The sequence below is a fragment of the Petromyzon marinus genome, chromosome 64, assembly GCF_048934315.1.
Source record: "Petromyzon marinus isolate PM22_M1 ecotype Great Lakes invasive population chromosome 64, UKy_Petmar_22M1.pri1.0, whole genome shotgun sequence".
Lineage (NCBI taxonomy): Eukaryota > Metazoa > Chordata > Hyperoartia > Petromyzontiformes > Petromyzontidae > Petromyzon > Petromyzon marinus.
The window spans coordinates 13,195,969-13,216,893 of record NC_133730.1 but is presented as its reverse complement, the minus strand read 5'-3'; the positions used below and the strand labels follow the sequence as shown (position 1 = coordinate 13,216,893).

General features: G+C 45.6%; 1 long non-coding RNA gene across 1 annotated transcript; it reads left to right on the top strand.

The window, feature by feature from the left end:
* Positions 1-12,540: 12,540 nt before the first annotated feature.
* Positions 12,541-14,466, top strand: LOC142906356 (uncharacterized). The gene is made up of 3 exons (XR_012930203.1): positions 12,541-12,761; positions 13,443-13,518; positions 14,252-14,466. It is a non-coding gene; the product is annotated as an uncharacterized LOC142906356 (long non-coding RNA).
* The last annotated feature ends 6,459 nt before the right edge of the window (positions 14,467-20,925 follow it).

Sequence of the window (20,925 nt, the reverse complement as noted above, 5' to 3'; positions counted from 1 at the left end):
TAGTTTAATACTTCTAAAATGCATTAATTATTGAGGATTCCATAAAGTACTGTGGTAAAAAGAAAATAACTTGATTTGAATACTTTGTTGAACAGGGAATGCTTTGAGTTTGTGGGTTGAATCCATTAGTGCGGAGTTGTGTTATTTCCCCATATGCAAGGTGGGGTCTCTCTGGGTTCCACTCACACAAACATCTCAATGCAATGGGACCTTTCTGAAAATGCAGTACTTAGACTCAATGAAGCTTTCCTGGGTAACTATTTAACATTGTAATAATTAGCATGAGAGATAATGACGTTCACGTATAAGTGCCATTAATAGTACTATACTGTACTTTTATTGAAGACTATTTTACGTAGTTGTTTGTAAAAAAAGTGTCCATTCTCAAAACTTTTTAACTGGCCCTCGTACATAAATGATATTACAATCTTTATGGAGATTGCAAGTCAGAGTGTTGTGAATAGTGGAGTGAACGTGTGGTGCAATCATTATATTGTTGGTGTGTATATACAGAAAGGCCTATTTGGTGGGTAACATTAGGAAAATGGAGGTAGTTGGTCATTGTTGTTTAGAAACAAAATATTATTTGGGTGGATAAGAGGAGTAAAATCGTACATGATAGGAACTGCAATATTGTGGAGTTCTGGTATAATGAGTTGTAGTATATATGAATCTTATGTCACCTTAAGTATGCCTTTGTGAGTACACTCGTGACACGGGTGTCATGCGCGTGACCTTTGTCTTTGTTTCAGATGTGCGAGAGCAACTCCGCTGTGAGTCATGGTGGTGCTGGGAGAATTGCCTTTACCATCGATGGCACTTCATCAGCACCCGTCTCAACCCCACCTCAATCCGGTAGAGTTACAAGACCGAAAAAACTTATCTCTTGTGACGTCTGTGGGAAAAAATTCCAACTGGCATGGTGCCTAGAAGCCCACGTAACAACGCACAAAGAGACCCATGACCAATGGTGCCGCATATGTGGACAAAGGTTTGATCAGCTAGGAAAATTTAAAAGGCATGTCAAGACCCACGAGAAGGATTACGTGATAAAGGGTGCACCAGGCTTGGTGAATAACGGCAGTTTTGCCAATGCGGTGTTGAATCCACCATCGCCCTATGAGATGTGCTCAGTCTGCGGAGTTTTATGTCCTATTGAAATCCTGAAAACTCATGAAAGTCTTCACGCACAGTTCTTGTACAGACCGAAGCCTGAACATGATTACGCTTCGACAAAAGATAGCGGCGTTAAGATAAATGACATGAAATCCAATTTTCCTGAATGCTTTGGCCTAGTTCCACATCAACAAACTGCTTCACCAGTCAGTGAGAATAAACCATACGCTGCTCTCGATCCTATTACGAGCATGAAAGTGTTGATGGCCTTGCAGCAGAAGAAGAAGGAAAAGCGACGTAGACCTAAGTCCATTAAAAGAAAGAAGACCACCACCAGCGTCACCAATTGCAGCAGTAGCAACAGCCAGAATTCGGACATCAAGAGGATGGACTGCACGGAAGCAGGAGGCTGCGTGGAGCGGAACATCCCCAAGGTGGATGAACCCAACCTGGCACCTTTCGGTACGTCCGAGTAATGCAGACACTACACTTCATTTGGATGTAATTCATAATTTCACAAATTAGTTAATGTACGCATATGTTGACCATATCTGTATGCCTGCGCTGAGGAGTCTAGAGATCTGATGTGGTGCTGCTCGGATGTTGGGTTAAACCATGAAACTCTGGGTTTCAGTCACCGAGCCATGATTAAACTGGCTTCTCATTGATGGTCTTATCCAGTTACCAAACACTTCTTCCAGCAAACACTTCTGATGTCGCGTGATGTGTAGGAAATTGCAATAACCTCCTAGTGGATAAAAAACGGTCACGAAGGGATGTCATGAGCAGTGCAATGATATCTCCTTCCACGAGCTGTTCCCTTACATGAGGTGGTTCACTGCTGTGTGAGAGTTGCACAGGGATACTTCATCTCATGACATGGAGCCAATAGCACCATTGGAAGGAAACTGAGAAAAATACATTGCTTGACAAATTCCAAAAAGTATCTATTTCTTAACCGGGGTAAATTTTACTTAAACAAGTGGGTAAATTTAGGGAACATTTTTGAATGTATAGACCGAGTCATTTCCACGATGGAAATTTCCTCTTCATTGTACTCACACCTAACTTCCATGTGTATTTACTCGTTCTATTGCAGGTAATTATTGTGTAATTAATGAGCTGTAATAGAATAATCTGGCTCAACCACCTCAATGTTAATTTTAGTTGTTGCTCTGCATCAACATCAACCACACGAAGAAGTGCAAAATGTTGGGGCTTCAAAATAAGCCCCAAAAATGTATTATGATATTTTTCAGGAAATCAGTATCTTGCTTTTCTACTATTTGTACGTATGTTGAACTTCTTTCGTACCATACGTAGCCAACCGTGCTAATCGGAGGTATTTGTTGCTGGCCATTTGGCATTTTGGGCCTTTGGGCCTGTGCTCAGCAACCGTGATTGATAAAACGTCCCATATACATAGTAATGCTATGGCATCCACTGCATGGTGATAAATAAATTATGTATTAGCACGTGCGTGTGCTCAACGGTGGATGTCTTGTGTTCCAGAGGAAAAGCCCTTCCCGTGCAGTGACTGCTCGTACGGAGCGACGCAGAAGTCGAAGCTCAAGAGACACGTCCTGAGCGTTCACCACGTGCCCTTCGATAGCGCGCTGGACTCCGACTGCCCCAAGAAGAGAAGGCGGCTGGCTGGGTGCCGAGACCGCGGCTCAACTCTGGATTTGGAGCGCGCACGATGCTCACGGAGAACTCCCTGATGATTTATTTCATCCTGAGGCTGAGGTACCACGTGTGGGGCGATGAACTCAAGGTTTTGTGCAGCGGACATTTCCATGATGAAATTTCGTCACGTTCACTGCTGCGAGGTTACATCTATTGCCGTATATTTTTAGTCAATTGCTGTATTTTATGGTATACAATATATTTAATAAATTGTCCTAATTTCATAACCCATCAGGTGCAGAAATCAGAGGCAGGGAGGGGGATTATTGAAATGATATAATTGATTAGTAATCATTTAATTAGTATGTTTCCTCTATAAGTAATGATAAATGTGAGATGTCTTCTTCTTCCACGCGTTTGTTCCACTCACGTGGGGTCCGCCGTCCTTGCCACCTTCTCCACACCGCCCCGTCCCGCGCCATCTCTCCCTCCGCTCCTCGGGCCACCACGTTCGACCGCATCACCACATCGCCCCACGTCTTCTTCTTCTGCCTTCATCTCCTCATCTTACAATTACAATTACTTAATAATATGCTTCCAGGCCGCACTAAGCCTGTAGCTGTCAGAGAGGTTAAAATAATACAAATTTTCTCAGTTTCAATGGATTCTCGAATTAGTCTTGGCCAGTAATAATGAGTTTTACACAACACTTCATCGTTATCAAAATACATTAAGTGTTATTGTTGGCGAGCATGTACTGCAACTTCCGACAGTTATGTTTGAGAGTGTTTAATATTTATTTGGTGTTCCTTTAGTCTTACGCTAATGTTACGTCCCATCTGTCCAATATAACATCTGCCACATAAGCCATTAATCCGATACACACCATCCGTTGACAACTTAGGCAATTCATCTTAAGTACAAGATACTATTTTTTGAATTTTGTGTACCGTGCCAAATCTTACTTAGATGTTTAGATTTTTGCTTTTCCAAAACTCGAGCTAATTTCTCAATTACTCCCACGATATATGGTATTTTAATTGTTTAATAACCTGATTCAGCAGTATTGCTGTTCGATCTTGGTTTAGCATTCATTGCTGTTAATTATTTGAGCATTATTGTAGACATTCAATCGTAGCGTTTCTTTGACATGTTCAATCTCTCTCCCCAGACATTCACCATCTGACACTGTTTTAGCCAGATGTATGAGCATCTTGATGAGAGAGGTTTTCTGTACGGGGTGATGATGCGAATCTGCATTCAGATAGGCATCAGTATGCGTTCCCTTTTGGTAAACGCTGTGTGTGTTATTTTACCATTTAGGCCTCGTCCGATAAATCACCTCTCCCAAGGAAATAAGTATTTAGAGGCCACACAGGACCGGGGGGGGGGGGGGGGGGGAGTTTATCGTTGTGTCTGTTGCTGAGAGCAGATAGCGCGCAATTGAGAGCTTGCTCAGAGCGGAGCTGGGCACGGACTCGGCGAGGACGCTGGGCGCTTCGGCCGGTGGAGGCTGCATCAGCACCGGGCAGAGCTACGAGACGGGGCGCGGACACGTGCTCACCAAGATCAACGCCAAGAGCGGGGCACCCTCCTCTACGCCTCCTCTACGCCTCCTCACCACCTCACCTCCTCTACCCTTCTCCTCGCCTCCTCTACGCCACCTCACCACGCCACCTCACCTCCTCACCACGCCACCTCACCTCCTCACGCCACCTCACCTCCTCACCACGCCACCTCAACACCTCACCACCTCACCTCCTCTACCCTCCTCTTCGCCTCCTCTACACCACCCTGCATCCTTGCCTCAACCTTCATTCATTCAGCCCTGTCATTAATGTATCACTTTTTTTTTAGCTGCGACTACTAGCTAATTTGTCAGTTACTCCCACGATATATGGTATTTTCATTATTTAATAACCTGATTCAGCAGTATTGCTGTTTGATCTTGGTTTAGCATTCACTGCTCTGTTAATTTGAGCATTATTGTAGACATTCAATCGTAGCGTTTCTTTGACATGTTTAATCTCTCTCCTCAGACTTTGACCATCTGACACGGTTTTAGCCAGATGTATGAGCATCTTGTTGAGAAAGGATTTCTGTGCGGGGTGATGATGCCAATCTGCATTCAGATAGGCATCAGTATGTGTTCCCTTTCGGTAAACGCTGTGTGTGTTACTTTACCATTTAGGCCTCGTCCGAGCAAAATATCCAGGAAAGGGAGTGTGTTATTCACCTCCATTTCCATGGTGAACTGGATGGCCGGTTTTTGTGAATTGAGATGATTTAGACATTCATTCATTAAGTGTAACCTTCCCATGTCGCCAGACAACCAAAGTGTCATCTACATATCTACACCAAAAAGTGGGTTTTAATGTACTTGAAGCAAGTGCTCTTGCAACCCGGGGGTTGAGGACCCCTGTGTTAGAGGCCACACGGGACGGGGGGGGAGTTTAACGTTGTGTTTGTCGCTGCGAGCAGACAGCGTGCAATGGAGAGCTTGCTCAGAGCGGAGCTGTGCACGGACTCGGCGAGGCCGCTGGGCGCTGCGGCCGGTGGAGGCTGCATCAGCACCGGGCAGAGCTACGAGACGGGGCGCGGACACGTGTTCACCAAGATCAACGCCAAGAGCGGGGCACCCTCCTCTACGCCTCCTCACCACCTCACCTCCTCTACCCTCCTCTTCGCCTCCTCTACACCACCTTGCATCCTCGCCTCAACCTTCATTCAGTCAGCCCTGTATCACTTTTTTTCGCTGCGACTACTAGCACCACCGTGGTGAATGTTGCAGTGAACGTCCCCTCGTTGATTCCCCCCTCCACCCACGTTAAGGGACTCGGTCTACCAGACACTTTGACCGCTTCGTCTCATCCACTCCGCGTTCAACCACCGCGCCTCACTGCAGTTCACAACAACGCACTCAACTAAACAACTCGGTCACCCACTCATCCAGTCACTAACTCAATCACCCTATCACACATTCATCCAGTCACTAACTCATCCAGTCACTAACTCAATCACCCTATCACACACTTATCTCGTCACTAATTCAATCACCCTATGACCCACTCATCCAGTTAACCACTCATCCAGTCACCCACTCATTCAGTCACCCACTCATCCAGTCACCCACTCATTCAGTCACCCACTCAATCACCCTATCACCCACTCATCAAATCAGCCACGCATCCAGTCACCCACTCATCCAGTCATCCACGCAATCACCCTATAACCCACTCATCCAGTCACCCACTCAATCACCCTATCACATACTCATCTAGTCATTAATTAAATCACCCTATCACCCACTCATCCAGTCACCCACTCATCTAGTCACCCACTCATTTAGTCACCCACTCAATCACCCACTCATCTAATCACCCACGCATTCAGTCACCCACGCATCCAGTCACCCACTCATCCGGTCACTGACTCAATCACCCTATCACACACTCCTCCACTCGTTTACTCAAACACTCACCCATTTACTCACCCACCCGCTCACCACCATGCAGGTCACCTCACTCTTCTTTTCAGATTTATCGATTTGCACTGCTCCACTCTGGAATCCACACCCGGTCTTCCTGTTTTCCCAAACTCTTGCAACAATAAACTTGATCAATTTAAGGAACGCGTTTCTTTGATCTTAATTATCTAATTACTCATTGGACAGGTATGTATTATTATTTTTTATTGTTACTGGCCGTTTGGCGTTTTGTATTGTGTGGGGTTTGCATCGCTGTCAACCCCTCATCAGTGCCTACCTTATTACAGAACAATTCAGACCTTGTTGGTCACCCCGTGCCCCTTAAGTCCCATGACAAGGGAGAAACACACAAATAAACTTAACAAAAATGTTGCCCGTATTGAAACGGCCGTCTGCCGTATGGACCTGACAACTCACTTTCCCCCAACAGAATACGGGTAAACCGTGTGGGTTGGCGGCTATGGGTTTTGTTGTGTTTGCGAGTCCAAGTTATAGGACTGCACCCTGGGTTGTGCGTGGTTCTCATTGGTGGGAGATTCCCTTCGCTGTGTTGCACGCCAGTGGCTGGGGGCTGCCTGGGGCCAGTGACGTGTGAGCCGGTCCCAATGTGCACCGGCAAACATTTACCGCCAGGTGGCCCCAGTGTTTATTGCCCGTCTCCACGTGGATACCTGAAACCCATGTCAATCCACTGCTGGATGACTCCCGCAATGAAGATACAATCAGTACATCCACTTTCCTTTTGGACACCACCTGTTCCATTGGCGGCCGAATGCGAATCTAAATGTGCATACGTTAGAGACTGGTTAATGCGCATAGAAATTAAACCAATTGACCTACGACATTTGCCCCGTCAACTTTTGTAGAATTTTAGATGTGCATTACAGCTACTTTAGCCGGATGGTTGTGGTGGCTATGTATGCCTGTAATCCACGACTACGTGGAGGTGAGGGTTGGTGGATTACAAAAATGTTGCGACAACTCCCACCCCTTGGTCGTCAAGGAGGTAGAGAAGGTGGTGTCGAATAATGTGGACTCCGCCTGTTCCATCTGTAGATTTGTGATAGAGCATTTGCTTGGATTTCTCCAGGTGCTCCGATTTCCTCCCACATGTAAACACTCATTAATCTTGATTTGAAGCTTTCGTGACTGCAGGAATCCTTACTCTTTGGTTCTTTCGGTAAAGTCACGTAAGTAGAAAAATAATAATGGATCACGACGTTTCGATCGCCACACAAGCAATCTCACTGAGTCTCAAGACTCTTGTTCAGGAGGGGCCTGCCAACTTTTCGCAGGAGTAATTTGGATGTTTGGCTAGTACCAGTTACATTGTATGTTGTTGTTTTGCTATGGGAGTAAACCCATACAGAGAAAGGGACCAGAATGAGGAAAGCGAAGCCAGGCAGTCCTTCAGAAGATGTCATGTACGGGCGTGACCACTGCACCACCCTGCCGCCCAAACAAATGTAATTTAAATAATGTACAATACTGGCAAATAAACCCTATTAGTATTAACTGAATTTCTGGACAATGTGGCACGTGTATAGCTGCATCGGTGTTTCTAAAAGTCGTGTTGAAATTGCTTATTAAAAATATTATAAAGAACAGGTTTCCCACCTCTGGTTTCATTTGACTTACTGGTTGTCCTCATTATGTGTCACAGATAATATGGCAAGGAAAATATTACGCAGCACGAGTTGTAGGATTAGGGCAATTATGGTGACACACGTGACCCCCTCTACACAAGAAACAGCTAAGATTCATATTCTTGGTTCTTTCGGGAAAGTCACGTCGAAGGGAAACAATAAAATAATACAAATATAAAACAATAAAATTCTCGCGACCTTTTGATTGCAACACAAGCAATCATCATCAGGTGTGAAAACCACAACAAGAAAATTTGAAAGAACCAAGAATATGAATCTCTGCAGTCACTAAAGCTTTAAATCAAAATGTAACAGCTGAGAGTCAATGCTGTGGTGTTGTGCGATTGGTGCAAGCGACCCATCATTGTGTTTTGATGTTGAGCTGTTAAAATTGCACTGTTGTGGGGTGAGGTCAAGGCCGATGACTGCTTCCAGCGGTGTCAAGATCAGCATTTTGAAGAGGCTCGCGGAGGATGATACTGGGCACTGGGGTGCAGTCTCCCTCCATGAACAACAGAGGGCAGAGGAGCGACGCTCACAACAATTATTGGCGGAGCGCCGGGCGTGTAAAACGCAAAGTTGGAAGAGTTTATCTCGGGGAATTAACCCACAACACCTGGGTCTGTCCCGCGTGTTCACACGATAACGCGTTTTCACTACAACGCGTTTTCTCCGTCACAACGCGCTTTCTGAGCGGACTACTTTCTTGAGCTGCGCGGTTGAGCGAGATGAGACGGTAACGCGGCGGCGTCCCCTCAAGTTATTTGGACCCCCATCTTACCGTGCGTGGACATTATTATTATTTACGGGAGGAAAATAGCTTCCGCTTAACGCGACACTTTTCAGGAACGCATCTACCGCGTTAAACGAGGACTCGCCGCGTACAGGTGCCGCGCACGCTGTATCGACCCTGGAGAAATCCGAAGCGCTATGAAGCTCTTGTTCACAGACGTCCAGTAAGGGGCGGGTGGTGTTGGTGGTGTGGGCGTCACCACGTGACACACAGCTTGTCCGTGGAGTCGATCGTGAGGGTGCCGACGTCGCCTAGGCAACGCCGCCCCCCCTCTGGCTCTGCTGCTGCTGCTGCCTCGCTCTGTGCACGCGAGGCGCCAATCCGTGACGCGGGCACTGTACGCGTTGCGTCACCGTTCACCGTGGGGCGGCGGGGCCCCAGCTACGTCACGTCGTGTACAGTGGCACATTAATATTGACACTTTTACTCGTGTTTATGTGCCTCGTTATTAAAGGTGAGTTTAATAATAATCATGCTGCTGCTACACAATGTGTGCATTGATATATACGTACAGTTTATGTGTTTAAACGCGATTGTAGTTTATGGGCCCTTGAGGGATTTTTCGCCTCGTGTGAGGTTTTTATGCGCTACCTTAATTATTGCGCTTTTGTTAATCGTTAACATTTGGTCAGGAATAATGCACTTAAGATAAATGTTCTGGCGACGATATTTTGCAAAACAGACGATGGCAAAATTTCGATTTAAAGCTTTCGTGACTGCAAGGATTCATCTTCTTTGGTTCTTTCGGTAAAGTCACGTAGAATGAGAATAAAATAATAAATTGATAAAATAAAATAACACAATAATATTCTCACGACGTTTCGGCCACAACACAAGCGGCCTTCATCAGGTGAAGGGGACGAGACTGTCTGATGAAGGCCACTTGTGTTGTGGCCGAAACGTCGTGAGAATATTGTTATTTTATTTTATCAATTTATTATTTTATCTTATTCTACGTGACTTTACCGAAATAACCAAAGAAGATGGCAAAATTGTGTATATATTGTGCGATGTGCCACTGAAACGGCAAGAAGTCAATAACAATGACTCGTGTTGAGTGTTTAATATGCAAGCAATGAGCCCACCACAAGTTCGTTAATGTTATAATGGAAGCAGTGAAATTAATTAAAATCTTTTGCTCTGCCAATTTCATTTTAAATTACGACTCTTCAATGAGCTTTGGTTGTAGTAAGCAATATTTGAATTTGTTTAAACGACCTGTATTCTCTTACAACATGTTTTATATTCCTAGGCATTAAATGTGTACTAAAGATGCAGACTAATTGTAAATCTAATGGGACCACTTTAATCGATGTCCGTTAATATATGTAGGCGTGGTAAGGTTTCGAGACGCACTCGGCGATGCGTGAAACGCAGTCCGTGTCCTTCCTCGTCCATTTGTCTTCATTCCAACGTCAACTTTGTTCTGCCGGTCTCTCATTAAGGCCACATGGCCACACAGTGTCTCTTAGTTCTTGCAAGCAAAGCTGGAGTCAGTCTCTCTCATTAAGGCCACATGGCCACACTGTGTCTCTTAGTTCTTGCAAGCAAAGCTGGAGTCAGTCTCTCTCATTAAGGCCAAATGGCCACACTGTGTCTCTTAGTTCTTGCAAGCTAAGCTGGAGTCAGTCTCTCTCATTAAGGCCACATGGCCACACTGTGTCTCTTAGTTCTTGCAAGCTAAGCTGGAGTCAGTCTCTCTCATTAAGGCCACATGGCCACACTGTGTCTCTTAGTTCTTGCAAGCTAAGCTGGAGTAAGTCTCTCGCATTAAGGCCACATGGCCACACTGTGTCTCTTAGTTCTTGCAAGCTGAGCTGGAGTCAGTCTCTCTCATTAAGGCCGCATGGCCACACTATGTCTCTTAGTTCTTGCAAGCTAAGCTGGAGTCATTCTCTTTTCGACATATGTCCCACCAAATTCTGTAATAATAATGTTCCAGTTTCTCTATATGTTTTTAAATTTAGATTTAAATAAATCTACATTTAAAAATCCACAAATCTGGCTGCCTCCTGATGACGCTGGTTGTAATTACTGGCGAAACGTCGTACTCAGATTGTTAATGTTGTGGCTTTGCTCTCTAACACACAACCGGTGTGCTGTACTAGTAACGAATTGGCATGTTCTGTTTAAGTGACAAACCTTACTAATTGGCTGTTTCGGGTGGTGGTGGGTTTACCGACATTTTTATATTTACGTGATCTTACCTAAAAAACCTGTATTATGTAAAAATACATTCATTTTCCTCTTTTCTTTTTGGACAGTTTCAAATCTCTAACGTCTTTCAAATTGTTCTGATGTACAGTGCTACATTTCAAATTACTGTCATGTTTGCAACGGGTTGTTTAAAATATATTTAAATGGTGTAGATTCATGTTTAAACTCGCTTCGAATCTGCATTCATCATTTCTTCTTAAGCAGTCCGTAACCACAATTGGTGCATCGATGCATGACCCATTTGATTATTGTTTGTTGGTCTTAATTTATCAATTCAAATGTTGAGTGTGCCAAAACCTAAAGAGTGGCGTTTGAGTCGACCTTATTTATTTTATATTCACATCTGAAACGCCTGTGCACATGAATGTAATCCAGTTACACACTCTCCTACTTGTTCATCAACTCTCTTCGTGGTGTAGATTTGATGGCTTGTATAGCAACCATAAACAAACACAAGAAGTCAGGGTGACTCATGATCCATGACTCACGATGCCAGTGGGCCAGGTTTCACTCTCAACTCTCTACCTGTGTGGCATGAATAAAACGCACCTGTAAATTTGACCTGAAATGATTGCACAACAATTGCCCCGCCTTCATGCGATGTTTATCCTCCACTGTTTATCTGGCTTTGACCTGAATTATATAAAAGTGCGGCTCTGCAACTGCTGTAGAGTCACATTGGTATAAACACATTTTACAATATGAACAGCGCATTGAAAACGCGTACTATTTTATGTATTGTTTAACAAGTGTGTTTACAAATCCACACTGAGAAACACGATGATTGGCAGAGGGGAGTAAATTATGTCTTCGATAGTGTATTTAAATAGAGCTACTGTAGGTAAGTAGTTTTCATTTTTAAAGGCATAGTTTAACAAGACAACACTTGCCACCATCCTTCAAACCCATTGGTGAAAAGACCACAGTTTATGTTTACATTATAATATGTTTACATTATATATAATATAATGTTTATATTATAATATAATGTTTACATTATAATACAATGTTTACATTGTAATATAATGTTTACATTATATATAATATAATGTTTATATATATAATATAATGTTTACATGATATATATAATATATAATATGTTTATGCAAGAGCCGGGGACTTATGGGACCCCGGGGTCCCACCATAAGGTTCATATGAATGGTTACCTAATAACTTTTGAAACACCGTAATCGCTGTGAAGTGCAGTTTCCAATTCGTATTGTTCACTCAATCTCTCTGGCCTTTCTATGCAATATGAAGAAGGGTCATTGCCCAAAACGTCGCTTATCGGATTTTTTTCCTTTTTCAATGCCCCAGTGCTACTGATGCATTCATTTGTTTGGTATTTGAAATGATATGAAGGCTCAGCAAGTCATTCCTTGCAGACATAAACAGAAGCGATAGGCGCCACCCCAGCCACCCATGTCGCGAATCAATCGATTATCGCGATTGAGGGCTCGTGAATAAATTCTAGATTCAACACCTTGTTTTAAAACGTGAACACAGCCGGCTCTAGTGACTGGAGTGGGTGGGTGTTGGATAATGTGAAACAATGACACGCAACGTATACAAATCTAAAACATAAATTCTTACGCACGCGATCCGGTGTGCATATCGCGATCTTCAGGATGAATGATCACGTCCGAATCAATGTGTTGTCGTTGCTCCCCTGGCATGCGCTCTGCGTGACCCGCTCGTGTTGTTGTTTGCGGCAGAGTTTAGGACCTTCGTGGCCAAGAGCCGCAGCTCCCGAGGCAAAGGAGTGATGGCACGCTTCAAGGTGCCGGACTTGCTGAAGCATCTCATGGAACGATACGGGGCTCCGGATTTTCACGATCTGGGCATCCGTATCACCAGCATACCTCTGGGCATTTCCGTACGTACCGTGCCTGCGTGTACGAGCGTGTGTGTGTGTGTGTACGTGTGTATGCATTGCGTCGCTTGTTGACTGCGAATTGTATTATTATTGGATGCCTCAAGTTATACTCTTTGGTTCTTTCGGTAAAGTCACGTAGGTATAAAATAAAATAAATCATGACGTTTCGGGCGCGACACAAGCGTCCGTCATCAGGTGGGAAAGCCTTGGTGTGCTGCTGAGGCAGACTGTTTTAAATGGTTTGAAATGTGTGTAGCCCATGGGGCATAAAGAAGTGGCCAGGGCTAGTGATGTTAACGTGAGAAATTAGCGTGTAACTGTAAGGTAGGAAAGCGGCCTCCTCGATTTTACGTGACTTTACCGAAAGAACCAAAGAGTGTGGATTCCTGCAGTCACGAAAGCTTCAAATCAAGATTGCCTCAAGTATGTATTGTTGTTGCCCTTGAGGGGGTTTACTTTCTGAATTAAATGCGTTCTGGAATTGCTGACACACAGCCACAACGTATGTGTCGCTGTGTTCACACCTGAGAGTGACACTGCATCAGCCTTTTACCAATATTCCCCCGCCTCTGTGTTTGCCTTACACGGCCACAATGCTGAGCTATCCTCAGTTGCTCAGGCACCCAAGTTTCACACCTGTCTCCCTGTCAAGTGAATGTGGTGTATCCTTTTGTCATGCAGTCTGAGACAGACTTCCAACACGACTTCAGTTTTGGGGGTGCAGTGCTGCGACAAGAGCACTGAAGTAAATGCTCGTGTAAGTACATCATGTTAATATATATCGTATTGAAGGCTGAGGCCTATTTTACTGTACCGCTCCTTACAGAAATCTTCTTTCCCGAGTGGTTGTGCATTTGTCGCTTGTTTCAGAGGTTCGCGATTCGATCCCAGGAGTCGCCCTAGTTAATATTGCGGGTGTATTATCCAAAACTGCATTTCTATATGCTTCACAAATAATGTAAAAAAAAATCCCGTGTTGTTATTAATGAATGAGGAGGACATGTGTGCTGGCGTCAGAATCAAAATTTGCAAATCTAAACAAGTACTCAGAAATGACTGGATTGGGTAAAACCACAAGTATATATGTTGAACTTCTTTCGCACTTGTACGTAGCCAACTGTGCTAATCGGAGGTGTGGAGGGCAACAAACTGAACACAAAAAGCAGTTCTAAAGAAATTGTTTTCAATATAGATTTAAAAGTGCATAGCTCCAATGGCTTCCTAATATCGGAAGGAAGAGCATTCCAGTTGGCCGCAGAAGCCCATCTGAAAGCGAGTGATTCGGTGACTGTCTTTGTTCGATGGCTTGCCAAAAGCCACTGCTGCTAGGATGATCCACCAATCCCATCTCTCGATTGCAATCGTGCATTAGCAGCACACCTTGCATTTGCTGTTGAACCACTCGTCCATCACGTGTTCCATCATCGCAACTACAGCACTGCCCTGCACCTGTGGCCGCCACAGTTGCTAACATTGTGTTGTTTGTTTAGGTGATCGGCAAGGCCCAGAAAGGCGAGCGGGAGGCGATGGACCGTGGGCTGGCTCGCATCGAGTGTGACATCAAGCAGGAGGTGGAGGGCCGGCCACACAAGATCAAGAAATACCTGTTGGAGTCGTTCCCCTTGCCAGGGACGAGCGCCGATCTTCGCCGACAGTTCACGACACAGCCGGCGGCCGAGATGGTGCTGCAGGTCTTCCAGAACGCCGAGGACATCTTTGTGAATAAGCTGAAGAAGGTGGAGCCATGACGTCTGGACTTAATGCAACAAAATTACCGCGCGAGAAAAATCATGCATCTTCTTATATTTGTCAAATATTTTCCAAAATACATTTGTTCTCGGAATTATTTAATGAGTGATAATCGCCATACGTTTCAAGTCTGTCGATACTTCCACCAGTATCAATGACTTTCTCTACCACTGAATTAACTCTCCTCTATAATATTTAGGGCCATCGCTTTCACAAAATTCAGTCACACGTTGAGACAAAAGTAAGGGGGGGCATTGAAATTGGTCGGACATCTATGCATGTGTCACCCTCTATTTGTCCCAACAGAGTGATATGGCTGCACGTGGTTTGGGTCCTTTATTGTTTCCACCGACAGTGTGTGCAGGACTTCCTGGGGCAGGTGAAAGGGGACACGCTGGCCCGGAAGCTGTTTCAGTTGGCCCTGTGCTGTGGCTCCCTCGAGACTCCTCGCGACCTCGTGGTCAAGGAGAAACCGGACGTGTTTCTCGGCAGCATCAGCACTCCCGACACCGGCCCGCGCCTCCTCCGGGGAGTAAGGAGACAAATTTGCATATACAGTAGACTCTCGATTATCTGCGCTAATGACGTGGAGGATGGCTGCGGATAATTAAAAATCTCGGATGATCCAAAGATATCTATTTTTTGCGGATCTCTATGCCACAAACTAACTATCAACCGATCGATGCACGTGCTGGGTGATAACACTTTCCTGCTAATTTGACTAAGTCCAATATCGGCTCAACTTTCATGTGACGGACATTACTCTCACGTTCAGAGTGGGTTAGAATGTGCTTCCCTTTACTCTGTGGACCAGAGGTCACTAGAAGCAATGTCAGAGGTAGCTTTGTGATGTTCTCTTCTGTGGGCCATTCTCCAATATGACAGGTTCCACTGCTCCGTGAGAGATCCGAGTGGATACTCTGTCTCATGACACGATATCGAAAGCACAATCTGAATAAAATGTAGTTTCTTGTGTTGTACATAAGGGGTCAGACCACGGAGGACTTTGAGAATGCTGAGTGTGATCTTGAAATTAATCCTGGACTGGTTCGGGGGATAGTTGAACAATTCGAATATTGGGGCGATATCGTCTTGCATACGGGTGTGAGTGAGAAGTCTGCCAGTGGTTTTTTTAGTCCATCTAGATTTTTGGGTTAGATCATGTAAACATGCACTCAATAATACGCGTTAATATGCACAATTTATGTGATCTAACCCAAAAATCTCTATTATGGATAATATTGGTCGTGAAGGCCTTCGTGTTAAACTTGTTTTTTGAGTCATCTGGATATTGATGATGAAACTTATCAGGAGGCTGTCGATGAGACGTGGGGGGGGGGGGGGGGGGCAGAGAGAGAGTTGCAGTTGTTGAGCCTATTGGAGCGAGTTACAGCATCGTTGTCCTTTCCTACAATGGCATTGCTTCTCTCCTTCGCAGAGGCGGTAGCCGAGCATCTGGTCCGTCTGCTGAGCCACGCAAGTAAGATGGCAGAGCCCCTGGGCCTACCCGCGCTGTCACGCGTGGAGAAGCAGCTTGCCGAGCACTTTGACTCGCGCGACCTCCCCAGCCTGGGCCTCGGCTCCTTCTTGGACATCCTCCATCGCAACGCCCAGGTGCGTACGTGGCGTGCGTGAGCCCACCCGCCTCCAGCTGGTAAGAGGCAGTACAGCAAGTAGGTGTACGACACTGCCCGTGCAAAGTTTGAGTGTACTTACCACCTCCGAGTGGCGCTCAATGTTAACTTTGTTTCCAAAATTGTGCGCGGTAATATTAGTTTATTATTACGAACTTAAAACTCATTTGTCGATTACTCGAATACGTTTAAGCGTTATGTAATCACTGCCAATGCAGAGCACAACAAATGTCACGTAAGATGCATGGGTTTTCTCTTGTCACTCTTAAAAAATATCTGTGAATTTGGCAAACATCCCAAAGGTAGATATTGAAAATCACCGTTAAAATTGAGTGTACAGCGGTGACATTCAGATAAAATATATGATAACACTATATATGCAAAGTGGACGGGTGGCTCAGAGATCAAAGCGGTGCGTTGGCAATAATGAGATTCTGGGCTTGAATCTGGATTTTGACCGCTTGGGTTGAAACCGAGGTCTCAAGTCTTATCAAGTCGATCGTCCGAGCCCAGTCACCAGCGACTGCACAAAATTACAGTCTCATTAAACTTGGGTTTTGCACTTCATTTTCCTAATTCCATCTCTGAGAATAACAATTTCAGCTTGACTCTCGTGCGCCGCACAATCTCATAACACAGCTAATGTGAAAGTGTTGGCTCCTATTGTGTACAAGATTAAAGGCCACCCCCCACATTTTATGACACAGGGCCTGCACGGCTATGCGAGATTTACGAATGGATGATTTATTTGTCTCTTGACATTACGTCGACAGTGCATTTGGAAAACTAAAATTGAGAACGAATTTTGTGTTAATTTGCAAACTTAAATCTGTAATATTGAATCAGTTTTTGTGCACTGCATTGTGAGATGCAGCTCCATGCGTATCGTTTAGCTTTAAGCCGGTGTTTGCCTTGCGGTCGCCTCGTTGTCAACCAACTGATGTTGACGGATTTGTTGTGTCTGTGGTAGCTGTTGGAGGAGACTGGGGTTGTGATCTCTGCCCTGGGTGGATCTGGAGCCACAGCGGGAAGCTTCTGCCCAAAGCGCGACGAGCTGCATGGAGTTCATCCACCAGTGCGGCAGCCTCGACACCGCAGCGGTGAGACACGGGCCCCAGTAGGGGCCACAGGGGCGGCTCAGAGATGGGGATAAGGATTTGGAGATATAGGGCGCTCGCGGAAATAAACTCTTCAACTCAAAGCGCCTTACAGCAACGTCTCATCTCAACCATTCCATTGCTTTACGGCAGTCTACCCGAGGGGACCCCCCCCCCCCATGGCAGCTGTTCCTATTTGGCACGTGGTGCACGCACTACCGGCCTGTGAATGGACATGTCTGCCATTCGGGAGCGATGTTTGAGTTTCCTACGTGGTTTTTCCCCAATAAAGTAATTTGCAAGTATTTTTTCTGATTTAGCAGATTTGGAACATGATGCGGTTACACGTGGCCAATTCTATTTTTTTAATACAGCGTCACAGGATTATTATCATACATTGTAAAACAGATCTCTTTGTTTATGGTGAATAAACTGGCAACATTAACCAGGGCGGATGCTGGGCTTGAACCGAGAACCACCACTCGGCCATGTTTCCATAAATTTGTGCAGTCACATTAACGCTGTTCACGTCGTACGCAATGGACACTTTATTATTAGCACCACCTCTGGACCTGTTTGGCCCCTGGTCCATTTTGAGTGGTCTTGTAAGGGCGACGTATTACTGTTTGATTTTATATCGGCACAGCAAATAGCCAATGGAAAACCACCCGTTCCGTGGGGGTGCTACGCGCTGGCACGGATCGGATGCGCCAGTGGAAAAGGGCTGCTAGCTACTCGGCCGCCTCCAAACGAAAGAGAGAGGGTTCCAGGTCTCTGTTGTTGGCTGTGTGCTCTGCAGCTGCCGGCCGTGGACTGCGCTGTGGCGCAGCACTACGGCGTGCATTCCTGCCGCAACCTTGGGCACGGCCCCATGGCCAACCTAGTAAAACTGGCGCAGAAGGCCAAGCCCGGTGGCAGCAGCGGCGGTGCCCATCGGTGCGCCGTCTTGTACGAGGAGACAGTCGTTTGTGCTCCTTCAACGGAGTAGGAATAGTAACCCTACACGAAGTTTCTCCTGAAGCCCTCTCGTCGTGACCAGCAGACCTCGGACATTGGCTTATGGCTCCTGAACATGTTGCCCTCATGCGCAGGAATAGAATAGCTCAGGGGTTGGCAATCTGCGTCTCCCGGTGCCGCATGCTGCTCTTTAAAGACTGTTTGAAGATGTTGTTTATGAAGGACCACTGTCTCGTATTCACCACAGTGCATTGCGCCTCTTGATATATTGAGTTGAGTAATCCCGGTAGTTGAGAAACTAAGGTAGTTGAGTAACCCGGGAACACGCTGTGGTTCGTGTCGCGTTAATAGCTCCGTACCGTGCCGTGTAACTCACTAAGCTGCCGATTGCTCGCGTGCAGTGGTAGTGCCGTGTTCATTGATAACACTGCACACTCAGTGCAGTGGTAGTGCCGTGTTCATTGATAGCACTGCACACTCCGTGCAGCGTTGTGTGAGGATGGCTCACTAAATGAAAGGGGAGTCGTAGCTATCGCACTGTGGGGTGGTCATCGCCCTCCTCCCCCTGGGCATGTGCCGTGTGTGTTGTGTGCGTCGTGAGTCGTGGCGATGTAAACCCGGGGTAGCTCCTCTCTCCGTCTCTTCGTTTGTTGCTGTCCCGGCGAAGCTCGAGTTGGTGAGCGCAACGCGTGGCAGATCCGGCTTCACCCGTTCCCACTCCTCCCAGTCAGCGACTCCCAAACCCCCACTCAATAATCGCAGATCACTACCCAGGTCCTTATCAACCAAATGATTTTTAACTAAACTATTTTTTGTATTCTTAATGTATCAACAGTTCAGTTTTAAAGTATAATTTTACCGAGGCACTGTATGTTTTCCTGGTGTGGACTGTGGCTGTTTTTGCTATTGTTTTACTGCCTTTCTCAAGCTTGGAAATGTATGTATGAATGAAATTGGAACTTATATACTTCATTTATTTACTAATTGACAAACTATTTTAATTTTACCAGGTAAGGCCCACTGAGCATATATAGCAGTTTTTCAGAAGCGACCTGGCCATCGCAAATGATAGCTCAACGAAGTGGCTTATCGTCACGTGGACATTTATAGCAGACAAATATACAGCATGCGTCAGGGTTGGGATGGAACCCACGACCTCCTGCGTACCAGGGGAGGTAGTTAACATCTCCCAGCCACCGTGGTGCCCTGTGGTCACGCGAGGCCTTCCACTTCTGAATGGCTTGCGATGCATATTTGAACATTACTGCAAGCGTCTTAGCCTCGTTCATTCGGTATTCGAGGGGAATATTGCCATGTAGTAACGCTGTTTCAAATATCGCGCATTGAACTTTCGATTTTAATTTGCAATGTAATTGAGGGACTGTGCGTTGTCTTGTCGTGGTCTGGTGCTGTTGTTGTGTTGCTGCCTTGCCCAAACTTGCATTTGTTGACAAATCGGCAGGAATCTATGTACTTTGTATTTTTAGCAACATGCTTACATTTTCCCCATCTTGCCTCTCATATCGTTTTTGTACATACCTCGCTGACCCGCCCCTACTGGACATATGTAAAAAGAGCTTCATAGCTCATTGGATTCCTCCAGGATGAAAAAAAGATTCTAATTAATCAGTGGCACTGCCAACAACCTGCATCCACACACGACTAAGCACCCCTTGTAATGCCATACACATGGTTCCTTTCCCATAGACATGTAATTCTGCACATTTTCAGAAATATCTGCCGTATGCGAATTACTCCAGACAAGTTTAGAGTATTAAACGTGACCTGTTGTGACTCGTCTAATGTGTATCGCGTGGTCGTCAGCACAGAAAGATGCGTCTGGCAACGTCCTAATGGACCAAACATCGTAAAAAGGAGGCTGGGTCTGCGTTGTTCAGTGACCACCATATACAGGGACTCTTCTACTTACGGACGAGTTAGGTTCCAGAAGTCTGTTCGTAAGTCCAACTTTACTCCTGTCGATTCCAAACATGTTGTACGGCGTGTACACTAAACACAGGGAATGGCTTTAAGAGTTGTATAATCTCCTGTAGACGTAGACGCCACTGGTTCTTCACGTTGTGTAGATGTAGATGCCACCACCACCATCTATTGCGTGGCGGTTGAACTTATGAATCTCGGTACAAACAGGCAACTGGACATATGGACAGGTTTCTTCGTATCTCTGAGACTTTCTAAATTGAATGTTTGTAAGTGAAGGAGTCCCCGTAAATATTTTTGAGGACCACTGGGATCTTCAGTTTAAACCGTGAGTCTTGGAGTCATTAGACCAGAAAGAAGTGAGACAAAAACGACAGTAACATTGAAAAATATGTACACAGGGCAGGGAGGGCCCAGCCGCATGACAGGATTTATTCAGCGGTATCGTCACGGTAACAGAAACAGTGCTCCCGAATGAATCGCAGAATCCCCCGAATATTCCGCCTCAGGCGGGAGAATCTCCGTCCAGGCCCGCGTGACGCTTTTGGCCCAATCTTGTCGACGGCATCATCATCATCATCCTCCTCCTCGTTGTTGTTGTTGCCTGGTTGGAGAGCAGGGCCCCGCCTGGCAAATGGACGCACGCGCCATCGTTAGCACGGTCGGCTACAGTTAGCACGGTCGGCTATGGTTAGCACAATCGGCTACGTACGGGTGCAAAATTATTTCAACGTACACACATTCGCTTATTCATTATGCCACCGTCTGCCCCATCGTGCATTCTCG